General features: G+C 45.8%; 1 protein-coding gene across 1 annotated transcript in view; it reads right to left on the reverse strand.

Moving 5' to 3' along the window:
• Positions 1-16,291, reverse strand: part of LOC146421282 (uncharacterized) — a 110,253-nt gene that overhangs the window by 6,208 nt on the left and 87,754 nt on the right. The gene's annotated exons all lie outside the window — the stretch shown is intronic.

A 16,291-nucleotide genomic window follows, 5' to 3' on the forward strand; every position in this document is an offset into this window, starting at 1 on the left:
CACCCTTTTTCCCACAATCCCCCATCCCCACCCCCTTCCTGCTCAGTTTTGGGGTCCCTTTTCCCCACCCTTTCCCACCTCTTCCTCATCTTCCCCCAATCCTCAGCCCCTCCTGCTCTTCCCTAGGGGGTCCCCTCCTCCTTCCCCTCCATTTTGGGGTCACAAACCTCTTTCTTTCCCCTTTCCCGTTGTATTTCCCACTGCCCCTCCCCGCTCACCCAACAGCTCCGCGCCCACAGCCGGGGTGGCTCCCAGCACCACCAGTACGGCTCCAGCTGCCGCCACTCGCCCCATGGCCAGCGCCGGGCAGCTGCCGCCAGCCCCGCAGCAGCCGCTGCACTGGGACCACCAGCGACCCTTCCCAGTGTTGCGCCATCCCATGGATGGAGCACAGAGCTGCCCCTGCCTGCTGCTGCTGCTGCTGCTGGCGCTGACCCTGCCTGGCCTTTGGGGGCTCCAAGGTGGGCTTTGGGGGGTCCTGGAGCCGCGGCGTTGGGATTTGGGGGGTCCTGGATCCATGGGAAAAGGGGCATCAGGGAGATTCAGAAGGTCAAACCCCCTTTTCAGGGATTTTTTTGGGAAGGGCATTGGCCCAACTTCCCCTTTATTCAGGGCTTTTCCCCTTTTTGTGATTTTAGGCGTTGGGAGTGGCCAAATTCCTCTTTTCCCATGATTTTGGGGATCTGGGATTTCCCAACCCCCCTGTTCCCAAGATTTTTTGGGGCTGGGAGTTCCCAAAGCCCCTGTTCCCAGGATTTAGGGAACTGGATGTTCCCATATCCACTTTTTCCAAGATGTTGGGGTGCTGGGATTTCTCAAACCCCCTGTTCCCGGGCTTTTGGGGCTCTGGGATTTCCCAAAGCCCACTGTACTGAGGATTTGGGGAACTGGGAGTTCCCACTTCCTCTTGTCCCAGGATTTTGAGGGACTCAGGGTGCTGAAATTCCTCTTTTCCCAGGATTTTGGGGCTCCGGCAGTGCCCAAAGCCTCCTGTTCCCTGGATTTTGGGTGGAAGTCCCCATTTTCCCGGGATTTCTATGCTCTGACCCCCCACAATTCCCCATTCCCAGTGCCCCACACCATCATCCAGAAAGAATATGACCAAAAATCCAGTTCCAGGGCAATCCAACCCAATTCCACATGTGTCTGACTCAATTCCAGGAGAATCCTGGGGGAATTCCAGCCTTTGCAGCAGCACCAACACCATTCAAACCAAATTCCAGGTAGATTAAACCAATTCCAGGTGGATCAAATTCAATTCCAGGAAGATTCAACCCAATTCCAGGTTTATCAAATCCAATTCCAGGTGAATCAAGTCCAACTCCAGGTGGGTCAGACCAAATTCCAGGTAAATCCAAACCAATTCCAGGTAGATTAAACCGAATTCCAGGCAGATGCAACCAAATTCCTGGATGAATCAACCTAATTCCAGGTCAATTAAACCAAATTCCAGGTAAATCAAATCCAGTTCCAGGTGGAACAAATCCAAATCCAGGTGGACCAAACCCAGTTCAACTCTTTTAAAGGTCACATCCCCCTTTCCCTCCATTCAGGCAGCTCCTGGCAGCTTTTTCCTGGGAGAAATCCATGAATTTGGGGATTTTTGGGGTGCAGTTTTGGAGTGGAACAGCTCTGCCTGGCTTTCCCCTCCCTGTCTGTGTCCCTCATGTCCCACCATGGCTGTGTCCCCAGTGTTCCACCATGGCTGCGTCCCCAATGTCCCACCCATGTCACACCTCAATATCTTCATTTTTACCCCAAATTCAGGTGTTTTGAAGGGCTGAAATGAAAACAAAACCAAGCCCAAAAGAAAAAGATTTACGTATCTGTGCCTACTGAGGATCCAGGTGCTTGGGTGGGAGGGAAGAACCTTTATTGGAGGTTTCCACCCCAATATCTTGGTCTTTGCCCCAGTGCAGAACCATTTAGCTGTGGAAGGTGCCCTTGGGCAAGAGAAAATCAGAATCATGGAATCACTGAGGTTGGAAAAGACCTCCAAGGCCATCCAGTGTTGCCTCATGCCAAGAGACGACATAATTGAACGCAAAATGTGAGATTTTCTGGGGTGGAAAGTCAACAAATCCGCTCTCTCCCTGGGGAATTTCTGATGTCCCCAGGAATTCTGATGGACATTCCTGGCCCTGCCTTCATCCAGGTGCCCACGGGGAGCCAGGAGGGTGTGGAGCCACCAGCCAGGTGTCTTCGCCACATGGATCACCAGCACAACAGATCAACAGGGCTCTGCCCAACGGGGGTCACTGGAGATCATCCAGTGCAGATCTTCCCACAGAGGATGGAGCTGGAGCAGCAATGAAGCTCTTCCTGCACTCAGAACACTCGCAGGGCTTCCTTCACTGGTGCCTCTGTTGGTGCTTGGTCAAGTTAGACATGTCTCAGAAGCTCTTCCCACATTTCCCACACTTGTAGGGTCTCTCCCCAGTGTGGACGCGCCGGTGGTTGACGAGGGTGGAGTTTTGTTGAAGCCCTTCATGTAGTCAGGGCAGCAGAAGGGCCTCTCCTGTGTGTGAATATGCTGATGTACGAGGAGACTGGAAGTGCTCTGGAACCTCTTCCCACACTTGGGACACTCATATGGCCACTATCTGTCAGAAAAAAATATAACTTAAGAAATTTTATTCTATCTCTCTGGCTAGCTTTAATTGACTTTACTTAGGGAAAGGAGCTTTTCTTTAGTTTTTTTAGAGATATAGTATCACCCTAAGGAGATAGGATTAACATACCACGGATTGGGAGTAAACCCCGAAAATAACCAGAAGATAAAGACCATTAACAGAACATCCTCGAGACATTGTAGCACCAACTAAACATCCACAGGTCATGGGGTTATCACAGACATTCACCAGATACCATCTGCAGCAAGGGTTTTGACTGTATAAAATTCGAGAAAAAATTCTCTGAAACTATGTGTTCTTAAAATGCTTTCCTAGGCACATCCTGGCCGGCAAATAAAGTAATGCCTGATTCTCTATCACTTCAAATACAGTGTTAGAGAGTTTTTCTTATTTTCCCGCAGATTCGGTGACAATTTTTGGTGACCACGAAGGGACTGGGCTGTTGATCACTCCACGGACTCCGGGAACGTGAGTGTCTCCCCAGCGCGCATGGAGATTTCATCCAGGAGACCTCTCGGTCCCCGGAATCCGGTGAGTTCAACACAAGATCCCGTGGGTTTTTTTTGTTTAAGGCATTACTTTGGGGTAAAATACAAGGGTGATGGTTTAATTAGATACTGGAAAAATCACTAGTGATACATGCATGTTTTCTCGGTTTCTTAGTTTGAGTCTGGGCGCCGAACCCCTGTGTTTCCGAGTTAAAGTCTCGGTTGCCTTGGTTACAAATTTGCGTCTCGGTGTCATCTTCCTGTGTTTCTGAGTTCGAGTCTCGGTCGCATTTGTTCCCAGTTCGAGTCTGGGTTGTCTCAGTTCCGAGTTTGAGTCTCGGAGCCCGGTGTGTGAGTTTGAGTCTCAGCTGCTTTAGTTCCGAGTTAGAGCCTCGGATCATATCGGTTCCGAGTTAGAGTCTCGGTGTCCAGCCGCCGCGCGGTTTCGGGTTCGAGTCCCGATACCTAGTTAAAACGCAATTGCAGAGTGTTTTGGAGTTCAAGTCTCCTGCCTAGGTTACTGTGAAAAGTTTTTTTAACAGAGTTTGCTCCGGTGCTTTTGAATTTTTGAATGCGTGTGAGTGTACTGTGTGTGTGCAAATTACCTGTTAACTTGTGTGTTTTACCGGTATAAAAACCCACGCAGGGATGCCCGCCAAATATAAATAACTTGCTGAGTGCTGAAACATTCTGAGTGATTGTGGAATCGTTGTGTGAGCTTAAGTATACTTCTGTGACATCTATGTGTGTGTAACTGGCATAGTTGGTAGCTACACAATTCGATATGGGTTCAAAGGTATCTTCACCTACTCGGGAAGGAGGTATACCCAGGAGTTCACCCCTGGGTTGTATTTTACAAAATTAGAAAAAGTTTAAAGGCCCCTCTTTAACCCGTAAACAGTTAATAGAATACTGTAACCGCTGGTGGCCGAGTTATGTATTAGATAAGGAAGAATGGCCTTGTAATGGGTGTTTAGATTCTGAAACAATCCCGCAGCTAATGCTGTATTGCCGGAAAACGGAAAAGTGGAATGAAATACCTTACATAGATTTGTTTTGTGAGTTGAAAAATGACTTAGATTTACGTAAAAAATGTGGTTTGCTACCTAGGGAAACTAAGCAGTCTGTGATACTGGCTTTAAAGAAGGATAATAAAAGTGAATCTCTGGAATATAGTTGTGTAGAATGTTGTGGTGGGAAGAAGTATCAGAAGCATGATTCTGTAGAAGAAGAGATTGAATTTTTAATTTCCCCTCGAAGAAGGGAAAGGAGGACAGCCGCTGGGGAGCCTCCCGCAGCACGAGATGAAGAGGGAGCGAGTGGGCATGCTGAAGGTGAAGGGATGTTGAGTCCGGTGGCAAGTAGAACCCAAAATGGAATAAGAGACAGGAATGGGGAAAGGGGGGTAATTCAAGCGCCACTCCGGCAGGCTGCTGGGGCAAAAAGACCAGTTACTGTTAAAGTGCCATTTTCAGTAGCAGATTTAAGATCCTGGAAAGAGCTTGCAGGATAATACAGGGAAGATCCTGAGAAAGTAGCTAAGATTTTCGAGACTATTATTAGAACACAAGACCCAAACTGGCTAGACATTCAAGTGGTATTGGATTCTCTGCTAACCCAGGGGGAGAAAGTTATAGTGTTGGCAAAAGCAAGAGAAGAAGCAGAGAGACTCCATGCTCAGAATGCTCAGCCAGGAACCTTAGATCAGCATTTCCCACAGACAGATCTGCGGTGAGACCCCAATAACCCAGGGCACAGGGAGCTATTGACTCGGTATCAGAGGTTGATTACGTTTGGCATAAGACATGGTATTCCAAAAGCTATAAATATATCAAAGCTGTATCAAATAGTCCAAGGAAAAGATGAACCCCCTTCTGACTTTTATCAGCGACTTTTAGATGTGGCCAGGAAATATACTAATCTAGACCCTGAAAGAGAAGGGGATGCATTGCTGTTAACAACAATATTTGTGGGGCAATCTGCTCCAGACATTAGAGTAAAACTTCAAAAATTGGAAGGGGAAGATTCTAGAAATATAAACAAATTACTGGATATAGCCTGTAAAGTTTACAGCAACAGAGAAGACATTAGAGATGCTAAACTCATAGCAGCTATAAGAGGCCAAAGAGACAGTCCTCATGACGCCTCAGGGGGAGGCAGTCATCCTGAAACCCCAGGGAGGGGCGGTTACCGGGGAATCCCAAGGAGGGGTAGTTTCCAGGGACTCCCAAGGAGAAGCAGCTCCCGTGAAACGACAGGGAGGGACAGCTTTCGTGGCCTGGGTAAAGATCAGTGTGCAAATTGTAAACAAGTCGGTCACTGGCAGCACGACTGCCCATTTAAAAATGGACACACCCCTAACGAAACTGTAAGACTTTTAGAGTTAAATGAAGCATGACGGGGACCGGGGAAGTCATCCCCAGCTGACCCCCTGGTTACTCTGACGTTGAGGAACGAACAAGTTGATTTTCTAATAGACACGGGTGCAACTTACTCAGTTCTAAACACTTGCAAAGGGGCTCTTAGCCAAAACACTGTAAATGTCACAGGTGCCACCGGGAAAAGCGAAAACTTGCCATTCTTTCAACCTCTAAAATTTAAAATAGGAAAAATGTGGTTAACTCATCAATTTTTATATATGCCTGAATGCCCAATGCCTTTGCTCGGAAAAGATATTTTAAGTAGGTTAGATGCAAAAATAATTTTTAAAAATGGACAAATACAAGTGTGTATTCCTGAAAGTAAAGCTCTAAAAGCCCAGATTTTTATGTTGTTACAGCAAGTAGACACTACAGAGGAGATCCCAGAAGAAGTGAACAAGGCTGTCAATCCATCAGTGTGGGCCACTGACATTCCAGGGAGATCAAAAGCAGCAGAACCAGTAAGGATACAACTAAAACCTGATGCAAAACCGGTAAGGCAAAAACAATACCCTTTAAAGTTAGAAGCCAGACAAGGATTAGAAACACTTATTGCAAAATTCCTACAACATAGACAATTGAGAGAATGTGAATCAGTATACAACACTCCTATCTTACCTGTAAAAAAGCCGCATACTAATGAATACAGACTAGTACAAGACCTCAGAGTCATTAACAAAATAGTGCAAGACATTCACCCAGTGGTATCAAACCCTTACACACTTTTAACCAAAATCAAAGAGTCTGATGAGTAGTTCACTGTCTTAGATCTTAAGGATGCTTTCCTCTGCATACCCCTTGATAATAAAAGTCAACCTCTGTTTGCTTTTGAGTGGGAAAACCCCTCAACAGGTCGTAAAACCCAATTAACTTAGACTGTTCTTCCACAAGGCTTTAAAAATAGTCCCACTTTGTTTAGTAGCCAACTAGCAAAAGAATTAGAAACAGGAAAATTAATAAATGAAGAAATCACTTTGCTGCAGTACGTTGATGATATCCTGATTGCTGCAAAGACTAAAGCAGACTGTGTTGAAATGACTATAAGTTTACTAAACTTTCTGGAACAAGCTGGTTACAGGGTATCCAAGAAGAAGGCCCAAATCGCCAAAGAACACGTAACCTATCTGGGATTCACCATCTCCCGGGGTAAGCGAAGTCTCGGGACTGAAAGAAAGGAAGCAATCTGTCAGATTCCGGAGCCAAGGTCTGTACGTAAGTTACGAACCTTCCTAGGGATGGTGGGCTGGTGTCGTTTGTAGATTCCTAATTATGGGCTTCTGGTAAAGCCCTTGTATGACGCCCTGAAAAACTCAGAAGAAATACTAGCATAGACTCCAGAATATCAAACAGCTTTCAGAGACTTAAAAAGAGCCCTAATGTCTGCCCCTGCATTAGGATTGCCTGACCTGACCAAACCCTCTAAACTGTTTGTGCATGAACGTTTGCACCTTGCTTTAGGAGTGCTGGTTCAGAGGTTGGGCACAAGCAAAAGGGCTGTGGGATATTTTTCTAAACAGCTAGACAATGTGAGCAAGGGGTGGCCCAGCTGTCTTCGAACTGTGGCAGCAACAGTCCTTCTGATACAAGAAGCTCGGAAACTGACAATGGGCCAGAGAATGACTGTCTATGTCCCACACATGGTTATCTCCGTCCTGGAACAAAAGGGGGGCCACTGGTTATCCCCTAGCTGAATGCTTAAATATCAAGTAGTTCTATTAGAACAAGATGATGTGGAGTTAAAAACTACAGCTGCCCTTAACCCAGCTATGTTCATTGAAGGTGCACCAGATTACGAAGAGGCCATACAACATGACTGCCTTCTAACTATTGAACAAGTTTATTCCAGCAGAGAAGATTTGAAGGACACTCCACTGGAAAATCCAGATTGGGAACTCTTCACAGATGGTAGCAGCTTTGTGCAGGAAGGAAAACGAAAATCCGGGTATGCTGTAGTAACTCAGACTGAGGTAATTGAAGCTAATCCATTACCTGTTAACACCTCCGCACAAAAGGCTGAACTCATTGCACTGCAGCGAGCCTTAGAGTTGTCTAAAGGTAAGAAGGTCAACATATGGACTGATTCTAAATATGCATTTGGAGTGGTACATGCTCATGGAGCTATCTAGAAAGAACGAGGGCTCCTCTCAGCACAAAGATCTCCTATTAAGTATGGAGATATTATTAAACAACTTCTGGATAGTGTTCAGCTACCAATCCAAGTGGCTGTTATGCACTGTAAAGCTCATCAATTTGGAAATACACCAACTAATGTTGGAAACAGATTGGCAAATAAAACTGCTAAAGAGGTGGCAGAGAAAAGCATCCTTATAGTTGTTCCATCAAAATACATGAACCTTCCACAAGTAACCCCGGAATACCAAACCCGTGATAAAATGTTAGCTGAACACCTAAAAGCCCACCTAAACTCTGAGGGGTAGTGGGTGACACCACAAAAACAAGTTATAGTACCTCAAGCAGTAATGAAACAAATAGCTGAAGACAAGCATAAAGAAACACATTGTGGGGCAGAAGCTATTATTGATAGCTTAAAGCCACAAGTAGTCAGTGTAAGAATGACTGGAATCATTAAAAGTATTGTTGAGAAATGTAAAATATGCTTGCAGAACAATCCTCAGTCCTACAAAAGACATTCTCCTGGAACCACAAAAAGAGAAAATTGTCCAGGTGACTATTGGCAAATTGATTTCTCTAAATTACCTCGGCAAGAGAGATTTTGATACCTGCTAGTTTTGGTTGATACATTTTCTGGATGGCCTGAAGCTTTTCCCTGTCGCACCAACAAATCTAGAGAAGTTACTAAAATATTGTTAAAAGAAATAGTACCTGGGTTCGGAGTCCCCTTAGGAATGTCCTCTGATAGGGGACCCCATTTCATCGCAGATATTGTGCAAAACCTGTCCAAAACTTTAAGAATCAAATGGGATTTACATACTCCTTAGAGACCACAATCCAGTGGCAGAGTTGAAAGAATAAATCAAAGTCTAAAAAGACAAATGAGTAAAATCTGTCAAGAAACCTCGCTTAAGTGGCCACAGGCTCTGCCTTTGGCTTTACTTAGAATCAGAATTCAGCCAAGTTCCAAAGAAAAGGTAAGCCCATTTGAAATCCTGTATAGAAGACCTTACCAAACCGTGATGGTTCCTGGGGAAAATCATGTAATAGGTGATCATCATTTGAAAGAGTATGTAATTTCCTTGAGAAAAACGCTTTCATCGCTGCATAAGTTTGTCGTTTTAGCCTCACCAGTTCCATTGGATATTCAAGTGCACCCTCATCAGCCAGGAGATTGGGTTTACCTCCGGTCGTGGAGTGAAGAACCCCTTCAGCCCAAGTGGAAAGGACCCTATCAAGTTCTGTTAACTACTCATACAGCAGTAAAAACAACTGGTGGAGACGCCTGGATCCATTACTCGCGAATCAAACCAGCCCCAGACCCAGAAAAAACACTCTAGACAGTGCGACAAACAACTAATCCATTGAAGATAAAGCTGCAACGAAATCAGAGACGCTAAGATGGGAAATACTAAATGGTTTCTTTTATATTTTCGGAATAATTTTGTCTGGCTAATTTTGTCTGGAATAGTCAACCATCCCAGCAAGGCCTTGAAACTGACAAACCCAGGCTCAAATCCCGGATGGGTAAGTGAGCGCACAAAGAAAGGTAGTGATATGTATTTTTCCTCTAACATGACACACATTGAACAAATACTACCTGACCCCTGGAAGAGAAACTCACACCTGAAACTCATGCAAGCTGTAACTCTGATAACAAACAGCAGCAACTGCTGGATTTGCTCTCAGTTTCCCACTCACTCAGACGAAAGTATACAACTAATGGGACTTCCCATCCCAAACACATTCTCCAATAGCTTTCCCCCAGTTCATGTAATGCACCTTTTTAAAGAAAAGGTAACACGCAACACCGTAGATAAACAAATCCTGTCAGTAAAATTAACAACTGTGAATGCCTCTTGTGTTCAGAGATGTCCAGAAAAATCAAGGGCAACCCCTCTAAAACAAACAAAATCACCTAATTGTATGTCGAAAATAATAGTAGGAAATTACTTGAAATGTAATTCATACTTAGATGTAACAAATAAAAGTATCCTAAATACACAATGGTGGCCTATTCCCGATAACATAAGATACTACTGGCTATGTAAAAATTCAGCTAGAAAAGCTCTGCCACCTAAATGGCAAAGAATATGCACTCTTAAGACTGTGGTACCAGAAATAGATATCATTAGTAAATCAGAATTCCCCAAAGGACATCTGCGATCCTTTATTATGCGACATAAACGAACTCTAAATCCATTAGTTGAAAAGTCCTCTGGATTTGACAAGTTCATGAAGAAACTTGTACCATGGTTAGGAGTACCTAAATTAAAAAAAGCCATCGTAAACATCTCTGGAGTTATTGAGCAAATAGAAAACCGAACCAGTGATGCAACTAGTGCTTTACAACAAGAAGTCACTAACCTTTCTAATGTAGTCAAAGAAAATCGAATGGCCCTAAATCTGATTCTTGCTTCCAAAGGTAGAGTGTGCACAGTCATTAATACCAGCTGCTGTGTGTACATAGATCAGACCCAGAGAGTACAAACTGACTTAAAAGAAATAAGGAAAAATTCTAAAATTTTTCAAAAAATCCAAAAGAACCAGAGAATAGGTATATTTGACTAAATTACATCATAGATTCCAAATCTGAATGTGATCATAAGAAAACTAATTAGCATTGCTATCATAGTTCTGACCTTAATAGTTGGTGTATAGATCTTAATCCAAATTTGCAAATTAGAGTGTAAAACATTGTGCAAACTTAATAAAAACAAACTCATATAAAAGTCTAAAATTTAAAAACGATCTCTAAAGATAGCTGACTATTCCGAAAATAATTTTGTTTTATTTTAATTTTTGTTATTTGAATTAACTTAGTTTAGATGATGAGTTAAGTAGAAGTGACCTTAAAGAAATTATGGTCACTTCCAAAGAGAAGAATTGTCAGAAAAAAATATAACTTAAGAAATTTTATTGTATCTCTCTAGCTAGCTTTAATTGACTTTACTTAAGAAAAAGAGCTTTTCTTTAGTTTTTTTAGAAATATAGTATCACCCTAAAAAAATAAGATTAACATACCACAGATTGAGAGTAAACCCCGAAAATAACCAAAAAGATAAAGACCATTAACAGAACATCCTCGAAACATTGTAGCACTAACTAAACATCCACAGGTCATGGAGTTATCCAGACATTTGCCAGATACCATCTGCAGCAAGGGTTTTGACTGTATAAAATTCGAGAAAAAATTCTCTGAAACTATGTGTTCTTAAAATGCTTTCCTAGGCACATCCTGGCCAGCAAATAAAGTAATGCCTGATTCTCTATCACTTCAAATACAGTATTAGAGAGTTTTTCTTATTTTCCCGCAGATTCGGTAACATATCCAGTGTGCATCTTCTGCTGCTGTATGAGGTAGGAACTCCAGATGAAGCTCTTCCCACAGTCGGAGCACTCGTAGGGCCTCTCCCCTGTGTGGATCATATGGTGTCAGATCAGGTTTGGGTTTGAATTGAAGCTCTTGCCACACTCCCCACACTGGTAGGGTTTTCCCCTGTGTAGACACGCCAGTGGGTGACGAACTTCAGCTTGAAGCCCTTCCCACAGTCAGGGCAGCGGAAGGGCCGCTCCTGTGTGAATGCGCTCATGGAGGAGGAGATGGGTGCTGTTCTGAAACCTCTTCCCACACAGCCCAAACTTGCAGGGCTTTCACCCTGTGTAGATCTTCTGCTGGTTGATGAGATTAGAATTCACAGTGAAGCACTTCCCACATTTTCCACACTCATAGTGCTTTTCCCCTGTGTGGATCACCTGGTGCCGCATCAGATTGGGGTTCGAATTGAAGCTCTTCCAACACTCCCCACACTCATAGGGCTTTTCCCCGGTGCGGATCATGTGGTGCGCGATGAGATCAGGCTTTAGTCTGAAGCTCTTCCCACATTCCCCACACTCGTAGGGCTTCTCCCCAGTGTGGATCCTCTGGTGCTGGATCACCTCAGATCTCCACCTGAAGCTTTTCCCACATTCCCCACACTTGTGAGGCTTCTCTCTGCCCTCAGGCTTCTCCCTCAGCTCCGAGCTCTGGCTGCATTTCCAACTGCCTTCCTGGCACAGCGAGGCTCTTTCCTCCTCGGCTGCATTTGCAGCTCCTCCTCGAGCAGCATCTCCAGGTCTTTTCCTCCTCCTCCATCCGGCCACGCCTTGGCAATGACAAATCCTGCTTTGGGGGAAAAGCAAAGGCTGAGCACCTTCGCCTGGGGGTTCCTCTTGCCCAGCTCCAGCTCTGCAAGTCTCCCAGAGTTTTGTGGCTGTAAAAACCACTAAGCACCAAGATTTCCAAAAATGCCACAAATGTAAAGACACAGCCCCTTAACTCCCAAAACATCAAGGTGAAGCCAAAAGCCCCTCCAAAATATAAAGTTTCAGTCCCCAAGAAAGCCCAAAGCACTGAAATTTACCCCAATAAACTTCACAAACACCACAATTTAGGCCCAGTGAAAATCGGGGATCCCCCTCCCCAGTCACCCGCTGCATGTGGGAGCTGCAGATACAGGAAGTGCTGGAACCTTGGGCCGCCTCTTCTTCCTACTCCTCTGCCTCCTCCTCGATCCCTACTCTTCCTCACACTCCTCTTCCTCTCACTACTCCTCCTCCTCTTCCTTCTACAAAATCCCACCTCCTTCTCCTCCTACAGCCAGTTAATACAATATTGCGAAGAAAAAACCCCAAAGCAGCTTGTGGGGGGCAGAGCCACATGTGAGTCACCCGATGGCTGCCCTGGCAGAGAAGCTTCTGTTCCAGGCAGCCACAACAGGAAGGAGCTTTAGAAATGCAAATGAACACTGCTGGGGCAAAGGCTGGACAATGGACCAGGGCCTTCTGGCCTGGGGGAGCAATTGGGCCAATTCCCTCTGTGCCTCAGCCCCAAGCCCTGCCTGCTTGCACAGATGGAATTTGCACAGCTCAAGGCAGAGCCCAGACTGAGGAGAATTGACTCTGCAGCACAAATTGGTTAAACTGCAAAGCACAAAAGCAAATGGAAAATGTTGGGAAAACATCACTAATAAATGTCAGGGTGGAATCACACCTTTCCTCACTCCAACATGTGCTAGCATTGTGTATGCCGTATAGAGAGTAATAAGCCACTGGGGAGTATTTGCTACCACAAGTTCAGGGAAATCAGTTGGGAATTCAAATATACAATAATTTAATTAGAGAAAAGCAGCCAGGAAAGTACCAGGAGAAAGCATCACTTTCAGAAAATGTTACTCATTGACACGAACTGATGCTCAGCTGAGGTCCTGTGCAATTCCTGAACTTCCAGAAAAACAACAAACACTTAACAGAGCCAGGAATATCGAATGTTACACAAACTACGGGGTGCATATTAAGGGACACAGGCAGCAGGCGGAGAGAGAAGTCTGTACCTTCCAAGTACCTCAGCCAGACGGCAAAGAGACAGGGAGATGCGGCCGGGAAATGAGCATAAAAAGGAGGCTACGTTTTACAGACTACATGGAAAATGCCCCACGGCCTCTCCCTGTGGTCATCAATAAAGTCACTTTTACACGACTCCTCTGTCTCCTGCGGGCACACAAATCTCTGGCCACGCGAATTTTCCCGCACACTGCCGCCGACAGCGCAGCCACCTCTGTCCTACCCACAGCAAGCGGGACGAGCCAGAGCTGCTCCGGCTGCAGCGGCAAGGAGACCGCGGGCAGCCGCTCCCTCAGCGGCCTCAGGCCAGCGGCAACACGGCGCCACAGCCAGGGAGGGAGGGAGGGAGGGAGACGGGAGAAGGAAGCCGCCACAGCCCCCCTGCCGCCCCCTGCATCCCCTCCATCCGCCCGCAGCGAGCCCCGAGCCCCGGCACAAGGCAGCGCGGCTCCCACCTGCGCTGGGACAGCCTCTCCGAGCTCCGCCGCCGCTCCCGGGCCGCACACACGCTCCCACCATGGCGCCGCTGCTGCCCCACTAAAGCCCTGCCTGCCTGCCTGCCTGCCTGGGGGCGACACCGGCGCCGGACTTGTCCCCGCTCGCTGGCACCAAGCAGCAATTGCGCTGGGACAATTCCGAGTGACAGCACAGCCAGCCAAAGGCAGCGAGGCGCGGGCTCTTGCACACCGCACAGCCCAAGCCCCCGTCACTGCAGGGACAATCCCGGCGTTGTGGCCCAAATTGTCATTTTGGCTCCGCAGCCCTGCAATGTCCCAGCCCGGGCAGGAGGCCAAGGAACCGCTGCTGCCCTGAACCGGCGGGAGCTCGGTGTGACCTGGAGCTGAAGGTGCTGTGAGCTGGGGCTGAGGCCGGGATGGAGCAGGGACTCCCCTGCAGCCCCGGCAGGAGCCCAGGTCGGAGCAGGGGATGCCTGAGAGAGGCCCTGAGCCATGGGAAGCTCCTGCAGAGCCATGGGAGTGTCTCCTGGTGGGACATGTGGGCCCGTGGGGGATCCCCGCTGGAGCAGCCTGTTCCTGAGCGATTGTGTCCACTGGAGGGACCCCAGGCTGGAGCAGGACAAAGATTCCTCTGCCTAATGGGGAGGCAGTGTTATGACTTGACGGTGATCCTCATGCCCTGTGTCTCTTGGTGGGGAGGAGGGAGGAAATGGGGGATACAGGGAAGTCTGAGAAAGAGAGAGGCATGGGGAAAATGGAGATTTTAGGATTTGTTTTACTTTTCATTCTCCTGCTGTGATCTGTTTGATAATTAATTCGATTCTTTTCATTGTTGTTCTATGTATAGCATAGGACAAGGGTGCTCTATGCATTTAGATTGTCAAGACAAAGCTTTAAATTTAGTTGTAAAGTCCAGTGCATAGAGGACTAAATAGGCCAACTGCAGTTGTATATAAGGAAGGCATGAAATAAAAGTTCATGAATAAAAGTTGATGAGGAAGGTAAAAATTGCCTGGCTCCTATTCTATAGGACAATCCTGTGATGATAGCAGAATAAAACTGATGATGATAGCAGAAAAACCAGAAAATCCAGGGAACGGACACTTTTGATACTCATAAAGCCTTTGACTTTGCATGGGCAGTGGATACGAATCGAAGAAAAACCCCAAAGCAGCAGGAAGTGACTAAACAGAAACAACAGCAGTTAGAGATGAAATCGGCAGAGGACTCTGACCCCAGGGATGGGGGGGTTCTAAGGGAGAGGAAGGGGTTCAGTTCCTCGACCTTCACTAGGAAAATTGGGAACATATCCATGGGCATTTTATAAAAACAATGGACACTGGAAGTGGGACTGTCCTCAGGTAAAACCCAGGACTCCTCCGAGGCCTCTCCTGGCAATAGGAGAGGACTTGTAAAGAGAACCAGTAGTTTCTTCCCTGGCAGAGCCTCTGGGAAATGAAAAACTGGAATTTATGGTAGTCACAGGAGTGGTGTGGCAGGATGACCCGCCCTTCCCCTTCTCTCTCTCCCTGATTGCTGGCCACAGATTGATAGCTCAGATTAAGTTGATTGCTTAATCTGGGCTATCGAATACTAGTGCCTGGAAGTCAAGGTGAGACACTGAGAGAATGTGAAGAATTTTTGAGTGACCACAAATACACACACTCATTTCCTATAAAAAACACCATGAAACCTCAGAAAGGTAGAAGCTTTCTACATGGACATTGGAGTGTGAAGTAAAGTCTTCTCTCCTGGCCTTGGACGCAGCCCTGTGGTTACTTCCCCTGGGATTTGGTGAGGAAGACTAATGTATTCTAGCTCCAAAATTGGATTTCGTAAGATCATTGGTTTCCTAAATTGTATTATTCTGGCTAACTTATAGGTACCTTTCTTAACTTGCATTTCAGCTAGCTCAAGCAAGCATTTCTTAACTTGCATTATAGTTCAAGGAAGCATTTCTTGCATTCTTAACTATTTTTATAGTTCAAGCAAGCTTTTACCCCATAACTGCATTTTAGCTATTATAGTGTTGCAATTATGCATTTATTGTGTGTCTGTGTGTGCCAATCTGTTCTATGTTTGTATGTTTGTTATTTTCTGTGTCTAATAAATGGTATTTTTAGACAAATTGGCCAAATATCAAAGAATCTTGCGAACAGAACTAAGTCATGGAGAACTAGCTATCTTAAAGTCTGTCAAACTGCAAAAACTCATAAAGCTCCCGTCTCCCATGCAAGACAGTGGATCAGTAATTATGGATCACCAGTCCAACCCTTGTACAGCGTTTTAAAACTGCCCATAAATATTTTATGGTATGGACTGATGATACTTGGGGTGTGTTCCAACAACTTGAGCAAACAGTGATAAGGGTTCTGGCTTTGGGCTTGTTGGGTCCCATACAATCTCTTGAATGATTCACTTATGAGAGACAAAACATCTCCTGTGGAGTTCCAGCACAATTCCCAGGGAATCAGGGACGAGCCAGTGCAGTATGGAAACTGGGCAAAGAAAGAAAGTGGACATCTGGAGGGATTCTAAGCATGCTTTTGGTGTAGTGCACATCCACAGGGCAATCAGCACAGAGAGGTTTGTTATTAGCACAGAGTACATAGATCAGGCATGAGACACAAATACTACAATTGCTGGAAGCAGTATAAAAATCAGCTAAAGTTGCAACTCTGCACTGTAGGACACACGAGACAAGTAAAATAGGGCCAAAATATAGAAATTACTTGTCTGACAGGGCAGCTGAAGAGGCTGCAGGAAAATACACCCAT

This window comes from Lichenostomus cassidix, unplaced genomic scaffold (assembly GCF_008360975.1).
Source record: "Lichenostomus cassidix isolate B80296 unplaced genomic scaffold, HeHo_3.0 HiC_scaffold_33, whole genome shotgun sequence".
Lineage (NCBI taxonomy): Eukaryota > Metazoa > Chordata > Aves > Passeriformes > Meliphagidae > Lichenostomus > Lichenostomus cassidix.